This window comes from Phacochoerus africanus, chromosome 2 (assembly GCF_016906955.1).
Source record: "Phacochoerus africanus isolate WHEZ1 chromosome 2, ROS_Pafr_v1, whole genome shotgun sequence".
NCBI classification, from domain to species: Eukaryota; Metazoa; Chordata; class Mammalia; order Artiodactyla; family Suidae; genus Phacochoerus; species Phacochoerus africanus.
Genome location: NC_062545.1, coordinates 45,698,780 through 45,711,183, shown reverse-complemented (window position 1 = coordinate 45,711,183; position 12,404 = coordinate 45,698,780). Strand labels below are relative to the sequence as shown.

General features: G+C 37.3%; 1 protein-coding gene across 1 annotated transcript in view; it reads left to right on the top strand.

The window, feature by feature from the left end:
* EYS (eyes shut homolog) overlaps nt 1–12,404 on the top strand; it is a 1,324,234-nt gene that overhangs the window by 923,798 nt on the left and 388,032 nt on the right.

Sequence of the window (12,404 nt, the reverse complement as noted above, 5' to 3'; positions counted from 1 at the left end):
GCCCATCCCTTTGGTGGTGCTGTGTACAGGGGGCATGGATAGTACCCTGCTTTTGCTCTCAGCTCTTAGAAGAGACAGCTGGTCTATTTAGTTTTTTTGTATCTTATTGCTCATCATTTTTTCCAACTGCACATGCATGCAGTTATTTTTAGTCCCTATGGTTTCTTTGTATTTTGTCACTCCAGAAGATGTTTGTCCATGAGGAAGCACTGCAGCCACTATAGCAAAGGGGCCTGAGTCCCAGCCTATCTCAGAACCAGCTTGCCCAGGGCTTTGAGAGCCAGGGAACCAGCTTACATGGGATACTGAGAGCAACAGGGTGAATCTGAATGTTCTGAGAAGGGGAGTGATGTGCTCAGGTTCACATGTTGACATGACCACCCTCCCTGCACTGTGGCAAATAAATTGACAGGATCCAGACTGGAGACAAGGAAACCTATTGGATTGTTTCTACAATCACCTGGGCAAGAACTGATGTTAGTAAAAGCAGGCGGAACCTGGAGATGCACGCCCATAGCTTGAAGTGGAATGGTGGAGAGGATGCGGGCTCAAGGAATCTTTTTTTTTTTTTTTTGGTCTTTTTGCCTTTTCTAGGGCCGCTCCAGCGGCACATGGATGTTCCCAGGCTGGGGGTCGAATCAGAGCTGTACCCAACGGCCTACACCACAGCTACTGCAATGCCAGATCCGAGCCGCGTCTGCGACCTGCACCACAGCTCATGGCAATGCTGGATCCCTGACCCACTGAGGCCACTGAGGCCAAGGTTCAAACCCACAACTTCATCGTTCCTAGTCAGATTTGTTAACCACTGAGCCACAGTGGGAACTCCCTATTCTCAGGTTTCTAATCTGGGTTTTGGCCTTGGGGGAGAGCCACCCAAGAAGTTGGCGAGGTTTGGGAGATGGAGAGGGTAAGAGCCCAGGAACTGGAGGTGTGACATCCAAGGGGATGTGCACTGTTGCATCCACGGCTCTGATCTGAAGCTCTAAAGAGATGTAAAGAGAAACTGGGACTTCCCAGTACCTTTGAGACAAAATACTCAAAAACTGGCATTTCAGAACATTTCAACTATAATCCCATCACTATTTATATTGACTTCCAAATCCATTCTCTATTGAAGTAAAAACTAGAAAAACAACCCCCCAGCTGGAAAGGCAGATACATGCAAGTCAGCATCTTTGCTGGCCACATACCACCCTTCTTGTAATCTTACGGCAACTATGTGCCTTATGTCTTTGCTAGCGGCCCTGCTAACCATACTCCAAGCATTGTTTATCAGTTTCATTTTTGTAATCTTGCTTGCTCAGCTTCTTCTAACTGCTCCAGGAAGGGGGAGGGTTGGGACTGCTTGTGCAGGGAAATCTTAAGACCTGGAAGTCTGTACTGTATAAAGGCTACCCAGAACAAATACCTGGTGCTTAGACTCTGGAGGTGACTCCTCTGAGCCTGCACCAGTGCTGAATAAGCCTTGCTATTCCCCATCTCCGAGTGTTGTTTGTCTCTTTCCCCTGCCACAGTTTCTGCAACACTGTAAAGTATAAACATTTCCTGATACACCAATAATGGAAATTTTCACACTTTTTCACATGCTGTTTCTTTGCCTGGGATAGCCCCTGCCACCTGAGACTTCATCTCTAGTCTTCAGGATTTAGATCAGTTGATCTCCCTGTGAAGCCTCCTTAAATTATTGATGTAGACCTAATTTCTTCCTTCTAAAGCTCATCCTTACTTACCTTGTCTACCCGTCTGACTCACCTTGCCCAAGCTCTTAATGGTATCTGACCAGATAATTTTTCCACACTCACTACCTGGCACATGTTAGGCAAACAATGAATATTTATGGAATCAATGAGCAAGTTTTACTATTTCTGCCAAACATAATCATAATGGCAGTTTTGTGGTGAAACAAATGATGCAGATAATGAATGGAGTTTTACTTAGGGAGGACTACCTTTCCTCCTGCTTTCTTGGCCTGAGAAATGTGTTTATAATTTCTCAAGTTGTATCTTTGTGTTTGCACCATGGTGGTTCCTTTAAGTGCGTCCTTCCTGGCCTGACTAAAGGTACTTTAACACACAGAGAAAATAAGACCTCAGATGTATAGACATCAGATGCAGCCCCTGATTTATTATTGTAACTGATGCCCACTATGCAGTAGTGCCCTGGAATCCCTTTATTCTCATCCAGGATTGTCCCGATAGTTCTCTGAAATGTGATGTTCAAATTGATAGAAATTATAAAGCTGAACCACTTTGAAGGTTGCTGAACATATCTACCTTTTTTGAGATAAACAGATTATAAAGACAATTTTGAGGCATGACTTTGGAATGTGCAGGAAGTGATGGCACATAGACGTCTCCACAGCCTGAGTATGTTGCATTAAAGCCAATTGCCTTGCTTCTCACAGGCAAACCATGAATAAACATTCATATCAGGCCAGGCTAAATCTTCTGGCTGAGTGTTGAAGAACACGATGAGATAGACAATGCTGTTTTAATATCCATGACTACTCTGCTTCAGCACGTTTCGATGTACTTTTTTTTTTTTTTTTAGGTCATTGAGTGTATTTTTGAAAAAGATTAATCTGCACAAAGAGCATTAAATAATGTTCATTTCTAAGTCAAGGTTTGTATAAAAGATAAATAGTATACCAAACACTGCTAAAATTAATTAAAGATACAGCTCTATGTGGATCTTTCCTTAGAACTTAAATGGAAATTGATTTAGGATGCTGAGAACCTCAGACTGTTATCTGTTCTATGATAGAATTTTAGTTAATAATGTGAGATTTGTGAGTTTAATTTTTGTGTGCATACTTGTCTAAGATTCCAAAACTAGTTTATCATGCTCTTTGAATGTATATGTATATATGACTGGGTCACTTTGCTGTACAGCAGAAAATGGCCCAACATTGTAAATCAACTATACTTCAATAAAACTTTTAAAAATGAAAATAAAAAAAGAAACCAATGACTGCCCATTAATGTAATCTATCATGTTTTTGAAAGAAAAGTTATTGTGTCTAATACTTTTTTAACTTTTGAATTTTGAATGAAAATTTTGTGCCAGTGCTTCAGCTATTTTTTCCCTCTATATTATTAGTCTTAATACATTAAAATAATCTCTTAAATCATTCCCCTGACCCAGGAGAATGTGAAATAACTATGGATTTCTCTTTAAAGAAATAACTATACACCTTGGCCCCACTGCCTGCAATTCTACTTGTTGCCTCCAGGTGAATGATGACACCTAGGGTTATGATTTTCTATAGGCCTTAATAATATATATATTAAAATACAAATTTGGCATTTATGACCAAACAAGTTTCACTTCTAAATATTTATTCTTCAAGTATATTCATAAATGTTCACAAGATATGTGTACAATGAATTCACTGCAGTATTTATAATTTGAAAAATTATAAATTTTTATAATTTATAAATTATCAAATTATCATTTGATAAACGTTTATTAGGGGAAAATGATTAAATATATTTACACTAAGAACTTCTCCCACTAAAATTTCTAAGCTTTGGAGTTCCTTGCTGGCTAAGCAGGTTAAGGATCTGGTGCTGTCACTGCTGTGGCATGGGTTCAATCCCTGGCCCAGGAACAGCCTCATGCCACAGGCACAGCCAAAAAAAAAGTCTAAGCTTTATTTATGGGTAATGACAATAAAAGTTCCCCAATATATCTTTTAACTGAAAGCGAAGAAAAAAAAAAGTCTTTTTTTGTTATACTTTTATTTAATAACAATTTTTATTACATGATAGCCATGGAAAAAGCTGGCTAGAATCACCAAGCTAATTTTTCTGCCTTCCTGAGCACATGGCTTGATTATTTTTCCCATGGTCCCTTGCACTGGGTTTGGTCATGTGACCAATTTCTGAAGGATGAGTGGACTGGAGTAAGATTCTCCCTGCTCCCTCTTCCCTCCTGTTTATCCTGATTGGTATTTGGGTATTTATGTGTGACACTGAAGGCAACCTAGAAACTACATGCTGAGGATGGTGAAGCCTATGTCACCTAAGTCCCTGAATGTCACTCTATGACTGCAGGGATCAGAATTGCTTTCACCTTTGCTGATTAAACCTTGTGTGAATAGGAAACAAGCTTCTGTGTTGCTAGGCAACAGAGATTGATACTGAGATAGGTAGGTGTGTCTATTATAAAAGCTAGCATTATCCTTACTAATACAATTTCACTTATTTAAAACATGATAAAGAAAGCAAACTAACTTATATGTCCAAACTAATTTATATGTCCGTATAATCTGTATATGTAGTTGTACAAAATAGAACAGGGTAATTGCTTCTCTTGGGTGTGGCTTTACACTGGATCTGAAGGAGAATATGAATAAGAACTCTCACTTTATGTACCTTCTGTAACATTAGTTATTTGGTATCATTTCCTTAGTTAGATATGTGTGTAATGTTGATGAAATTATGCCTAGAGAAGAACAAAATAAATTTGAAGATAATAACTTTGGAACTGTGTCTTAAGGAAAAAATAAGGTAAAAGTTTGTCAGAGGAATCTTAGCATATGAAAGGCAGGAAACATGGAATATTGAAAAAAATTACACAAAAATGTGTTTAGACATACATTGGACATATAGTAAGGCATTGGGAGCAGGTAAAACTGAAAGGTGAGTGGAATCAAATCATAGAAGAGTATATATTTTCAATTAGAATAAGTTTTGGCATGGGAGTAATAAGAAGAATAAGAACAGTGAGAAGGATGGATTAGAAAAACTAGGAGTAGTATTCCATTGGGTATATATATGTACCACATCTTCTTTATCCGTTTCCTTGTCAATGGACATTTAGATTGCTTCCATGTCTTGGTTATTGTAAACAATGCTTCAATGAACATACGGTTGTATGTATCTTTTAGAATTATAGTTTTCTCTAGATATATGCCCCGGAGTAGGATTTCTGGATTGTATAGTAGTTCTATTTTTAGTTTTTTAAAGGAATTTTCATACTGTTTTCCACAGAGGCTGCACCAATTTACATTCCTACCAACAGTGTAGGAGGGTTTCCTTTTCTCCACCCCCTCTTTGTTATTTGTAGACTTATTAATGATGGCCATCCTGACCAGTGTGAGATGTTAACCTCATTGTAGTTTTGATTTGCATTTCTCTGATAATTAGCAATGTTAAGCATCTTTCCATCTGCCTGCTGGCCGTCTGTATGTCTTCTTTTAGGAAATGTCTATTTAGGTCCTCTGCGCATTTTTTTTTCCTCCTCTTTAGAGCTGCACCCGAGGTGTATGGAGGTTCCCAAGCTGGGGGTTGAATTGGAGCTACAGCCACAGTAGCACCAGATCCGAGCTGCATCTGCGACCTACACCACAGCTCACAGCAACGCCAGATCCTTAGCCCACTGAGTGAGGCCAGGGATTGAACCTGCATCCTCATGGATCCTAGTCAGATTCATTTCTGCTCAGCATGACAGGAACTCCTTCTGCCCATTTTTTGACTGGGTTGTTTTGTTTTGTAATTGAATTGTACTTAGCCATAAAAAATGAATGATAGTATGCCATTTGTAGCAACATGGTTGGACTTAGAGCTTATCATATTAAGTGAAGTAAGTCAGAAAGAGAAAGACAAATACCATATGATATCACTTATACTTGAAGTCTAAAATATGACACAAATGAACTTATCTAAGAAACAAGAAAAGACTCATAATCATGGAGAAGTGATTTGTGGCTGCTGTGTGGGTGGAAAGGATGGATTGGGAGTTTAGGATGAGCAAATGCAAACTATTACATATATGAATCACTTTTCTGTACACCAGAAACTAACACAACATTGTAAGTCAACTATGCTTCAATAAAATAAATTTAAAAAATAAAATATGCAATACAATTTTTTTAAAAAAAGATAGGAACTATAGTCAAATATACTGAAAAAGAAATATGAACATAGAACTTACAAAAGGTAAAGAAGCTATTCTATTAGTTACAAAAAAAAAAGTAGAGTAGAATTTGAGATGTGGAAGGAAAAGAAAAAAAAAAGAAATCCAAGGTTTTGATCATCATGGATTTCCACATAAACAGAAAGAATTCAGTGAAGCCTCATCCAGCTTTGGGCTCTGGAATCAGACCCTGCATGTTCTTTGTGATCAAAAACAATATTCAGTAGGGCTGGCACAAGAGGGAAAATCAGAATTTTCAAGAGGAATCCAGCTTTTCACAAATATCCCCTCTAGATATTGAGAAACAGCGGTTTGCAATGCCCTGGAGTATAAGGTTTGCCTAACAACGATGCTGTGAACATCAATCATGTAAGAATGACTGTGGTCGCAGAACCTTTTTTTTTTTTTTTTTTGACTGTACCCTCAACATATAGAAGTTCCCAGGCCAGGCCAAGGATCAGTGTTGTATCTTTAGCCTGCTAGGACACCAGGGGCCTATCTATGAATATGTAAGAACCCTAAACATGAATATGTAAGAGTAAAGAATAGATGAGTGAGAAATGCATTCTTTTAGTGAGAAAAATTAGGACAATGTGAAAATAAGAACTTTTTAAATTATACTGTGAATTAACTTGTCTTAAAATGTTAATTTTACTTCATTATTAGGGTATAATTCTTGTTCTAGAGCATAATGTTATACTTTAAAAAGGAGCAAAATTTAGGATTATGTTTGTTCAGATTGATTTTTCCATGTATAACTTGTTTTGATACCTAATTCTTATTTTGAAAGGCAAATGAGATTTTTATACATACAAACATTAACTTTATTTTCCCTTTTGATATAATTATTCCAATTAAATACTTTTCTGTGTTGTTTTGCTCTCAGATAAAATTATTTTCAAAATTATTAGATCAAACTAAAAACAACGTAAATTTTAGAGCTAGAAGAAAATGATAACTATTTAAATAAAGTTTTGAAGTCATATTTCAATATGATCCTATTTGATATTAAAAACTGTTTAATATTACAATGTTCTTATGATTTTGAAGTTAAAGTAGAAATTAAATTTTTCTCTGGATTAAGAACAAAGTTTTCTTAGTTATCTGCCTGGGAATCAAAGTCTTAATCATTAAGAAACTACAGAAATAAGTACAGAAGTAGATATAGATACAAGCATATTAAATACAAGTGTGTCAACTTTGATAATACGTTGTAGAGAAATGGATTTGTAGAAAGATTGAGTAAGCAGTAACCACCTTTTCAGTACATTGCTCTCAAAGGGAGTGCTGCTTACCTGGTATGCACCTGTGTGACTCCAGGATAAAGTCATAGATATTAGTTAAGCTGGTTCAGAAAACTACTTTTTGAACAAGCCTTTTAAAAGACTACAAAGAGAATATCTGAGGAAAATGAAGACGTATATATGGTCCAGTGAGGATGTAGTGAAATTAGAATTCCTATATTTTGCTGGTAGGAATGTAAAATGGTGCAGCTTCTTTGGGAAATAGTTTGGCTGTTGCTCAAAATGTTAAACATAGAGGAGTTCCCGTCGTGGCACAGTGGTTAACGAATCTAACTAGGAACCATGAGGTTGCAGGTTTGATCCCTGGCCTTGCTCAGTGGGTTAAGGATCTGGCATTGCTGTGAGCTGTGGTGTAGGTTGCAGATGTGGCTTGGACCCCTCGTTGCTGTGGCTTTGGCATAGGCCGGTGGCCACAGCTCCCATTAGACCCCTAGCCTGGTAACCTCCATATGCCGTGGGAGCAGCCCAAGAAATGGCAAAAAAAAAAAAAAAAAGACAAAAAAATAAAATAAATGGGTGCACCCTAGTTTGTCAATTATATTTCAATAAGGTTATAAAAATGAATTTACGATCCAGAAAATAGGGGAAAAAATCTAAAAGAATTTAAATTTATTAATTCCAAGCTGACAGAATCAGTGGTGTATATCCAAATAATACAATACTCAGCAGCTTTGAAAGGGAAAATCAAGAACTGTACTCACTGATTGATCAGCCTGCTAAGAATAATTTTTAGGTGAAAAAATAAAGAGTAGAATATTCTACTCATCTTCTAGTAGGTGAAATGACAAAGCAGAATGGAGTATGGGTGTTTATACTGTCATTCTCACTTTTGTAAAAAAAAAAGAAAAAAAGTATCTATACATGTTGCTTATACACCATGTCTTTTGTTGCCTGGTTATAACACATTTATTTTACTGCTCTAAAAAAATCTAATTATACTGATTTTGAAAACTTTGCTTCCCCTTTACCTTTTTTTTTTTTAAACCACTGTACCAGCGGCATATGGAGTTCCTGGGCTAGAGGTCACGGTCATTGTGGAACTGAAGCTGCCAGCCTATGCTACAGCCACAGCAAGGTGGGATCCACTGTGCAGGTGTGACCCATGCAACAGCTTGCTCAAGGCAAAATCCTACAACCCACTTAAGGAGGTCAGGGATCCAACCCACATCCTCAGGGTAGCTTGCTCAGCCACAATGAGACCCCCTCCTCTTTACTCTTAACAGCCACGAACTTAAGATTTCCCTAGCTCAGTTTCTTCTTCCTTTTAACACATCATGATTCTAAAGATACTGTTTCTCTGCTTGTGAAGCGGGGCTTCCTGAATTTATACTTACCCAGCAGGCCCTATTTCTCCTTCTGAGAAACTGAGGCCAAACCAGTGCTGGTGGACAAGAAGCAAACCCTTGAAGCTGCAGCGATGTGAATGACCTGCTGCCTGCCCTGCGCATGCGTAGAGCCCATGGAGGAAGGGAACCGGGAACTTCCTCTCCTCTGCCCATTGATTAGAAGTTGCTGTCACATCAAGATGTCTTCCTCTAAGGATCAGGCTTGATTTTGAATAAAGTTAGCGTATTTAATGATTCAGGAAAAATTCTTGTGAGCATACTGCTTATTATAACTGACTGGTTCATCACTGAACCCTTGTTCCAAAGGCTATCATGGTTTCCTCGTGCTTATTTTGGCTTGATGGTAAATGAAGTATTTAGTTAAGAAAGACCAAAAAGTTCAATCATTACAATGTTGTTTATTTTTAAAACAATTTTGAAAACTTTGAGCCTTGATTTAGTTTTAAGCTCTCATACATTCATGATTTTTAAAATTAAAGAGAACTATAACTTTAATGCTCCTTTTTACATTGCTAATTATAATTAGCATGTTATAACATGAACATCATGTAGTTGTGTTTAATAAGCATCTGCATTTACTTTATATTTTTAACATTTTCTATAAAAATAAGCTAAAATTTAACAACCAGAACAAGTTTTTATTTCTTTTACAATATAAGAAACTAAACATTTTATTTAATTCTAAATTCTAAAATAGGTAAATTCATGGCATAATTTATAACTAATGAAAAAATATTGAGAGTCAAGATCTATTAATAACATATCAGATATAAAATTTGAGCCTAATAGAATGTATCTGGTTAATTCTGTTTTGAAAATTTGATTTATAATTCTGACATTTTAATTGATGGACTAATGATAGTAATTATTTTTGCGTAATCAGCAACTGAGATATGAAACACACTGATTTTTTTTTTTCAGATGAGATGTGGGCTCTCTGAGCAGGTACAGTAGAAGAAAGAACCAGTGACATTTAATGCAGTCTGATTTATTCTTGAGAAAAATATAAATTGACTGCAATTAAGGAAATCCATGGCAAGAGTTAAAATAGTGAAATCATTCAGAAACACTAAAACTAAGAATGAAATTAGAATAAGAAATGCTGAGTAATAAAGCCCATGTAATTCAAATTAGCATTGCCATGTAATTTGATGGAAATTACCTTAAAGGGACAAACATAAATACAAATGGGAGAACTATGCTAACCCAATATGATGAAATCAGAGAAAGCTGTAAAATTGCATCAAAACTGTTAGAATTTATATTATCTATAAAACTAAAGAGCTATGTAATGGAGTTATGAAATTGACCCCAAAGGTAACCAAATTGTTTTTACTTGTTAGTAGTGTGATATATTGCATACTTACAAAAATGATTCAGATTCATTTATACATTATTTATTGGAGAAACTATTTGGCATCAGGTATTGTTGTTCCCAGATATGATTTAGAAAAGAGCAGGGGTGATATATATGTTCTTCCTAGAGATTGTGGTCCAGAGGAAAGAGAAGAGAGTCAGGCTTAACAACATAAAAGTTAAAATGTGGGTATGCCAACTTAAATAATTCACAACATAAGACTTGCAAATTGAGTTTTCAGTGCCTTATTCAGGACTATAGCCCAAGAGGCAGCCTCTCAGCAGCTCTGAGAAATTGTTCCAAAGAGATGAGAGAGGAATATATGAATTTTTTGTTGGGAAAACATGGACTCAAACATCAAAAGATAAATGTTAATTACAAAGATCAGACATCTCCTGTTAATGATTTTAGTGCTTTCTTAAGTTGTAAAGATGCAAGAATCTGGGGTCATTGAGATTTTTCCTTAAATATGCATCTTAACAGTCTAGGGCCAGTATTCAAGGCCCAGAAGGCTTCCTATTTGTCTCCATCCTGAACTCACTGCAGGGCAACTGCAGTGGCTAATGACTTGATCCTTGTAGAACTGGAACACAGGCAACATTTTTTTTCTTCATAGTTACATACTATGATAAACACCATAAAGAAAAATTTCAGTTTCTGGAAGAATTTTTTTTTTTTTTTTTGGTCTTTCTGCCATTTCTTGGGCCACTCCCGCGGCATATGGAGGTTCCCAGGCTAGGGGTCGAATCAGAGCTGCAGCCACCGGCCTATGCCAGAGCCACAGCAACGCAGGATCCGAGCCGTGTCTGCGACCTACACCACAGCTCAGGGCAACGCCGGATCGTTAACCCACTGAGCAAGGGCAGGGACCGAACCCCCAACCTCATGGTTCCTAGTCAGATTTGTTAACCACTGCGCCACGACAGGAACTCCTGGAAGAATTGTTTAAAAAAAGAACTGACCTGCATATTAACAATACTTTGGTAAAATGTTTTTATGAATTATCTACTTCACTTTCTTCAGCTTTTCATTTTGGTAAGCTGACACAGGAAGACAAACTAGACTCAAAAATAACTAAGTCTCTAATTGTCACTCAGACAGTATCTTTGAAATGACTGCTTTTACCAAGGTCTATCTTTATAACAATGTACAGAATAAAGATTACTTGGGAAGTTACATTGTTGATTATCTTATTACAGCAAAATTTTTTTACCTCTAGAAGATAATTTTCTTAATATCATTATGAAGCGAAGATTTCAAAAGCACTGCTTCCCAAAAACCGCATAGTACCCGGGAATACCCTGAAGACATTAATTCAACAAATATTGATGTGTCTACTATGAATAGGGAAATCTGTCAAAATGAGGAATCTGTATGTGGAGGAAGAGTAAAAAAAATAATCGCCAGTGTACGTAAGACCTAGGAGGAGTATGTACATAAAATAATAACTATACTACAAGCAGGTGGAAAATATTCTAGCAATAGACATTCAATGACATGCAATGGAATTTTAGAAATGAGAGAAACATCAATTTCACGTTAGCTGGCTAGGAGCAATCAAAACGGCTATGTTGAGGAAGTAAATGGAGATCTTGACTTGGCACTGTAGATGAAATTTAGATAGGAAGAGAAGAATAACAATGCATACAAAGTGGTCTTTAAGGAATAGTAATCTCATTTGGTTTGAGAGAAGTTAAAGAACTTACTAGGAATCATGACAAAATAGACTGGAAGGAGTTCCCATGATGGCTCAGTGATTAACAATTCCAACTAGGAACCATGAAGTTGCGGGTTCCATACCTGGCCTCGCTCAGTGGGTTAAGGATCTGGCATGGCCTTGAGGTGTGGTGTAGGTCGCAGACGCAGCCCATATCCCGAGTTGCTGTGGCTGTGGTGTAGGCCGGCGGCTACAGCCCCATTGAACTCCTGGCCTAGGAACCTCCATATGCCGCGGGTGCAGCCCTAGAAAATACAAAAAAAGAAAAAATATTAAATAGACTGGAAAGCAGAGAGAAATTCAATTATCCATAGACCAAATGTAAAAGCTGGGAATTTCATTCTTTTTTTTTTTTTTTTGGTCTTTTTAGGCCGCACTTGCAGCACATGGAGGTTCCCAGGCTAGAGGTCCAATCGGCCTGCACCACAGCCACAGCAACGCCAGATCCAAGCCATGTTTGCAACCTACACCACAGCTCACCGCAACGCCAGATCCTTAACCCACTGATGGAGGCCAGGGATCAATTGCGAAACCTCATGGTTCCTAGTCAGATTCATTTCCTCTGTGCCATGACAGGAACTCCGGGAATTTCAATTTAATTCAAAAGAAATTGGTTTTTGTTCATTTTATTTTTAGGGAATAAAAAATTAAACTGGCGGTAAAATTTACGAAAAAAGTAGGGAATCATGTAGAGCATTTCTGTGGTATTTGGGATAACTTCTAGAAATGAATGTGAGGAACACATATTTCTAGCAATC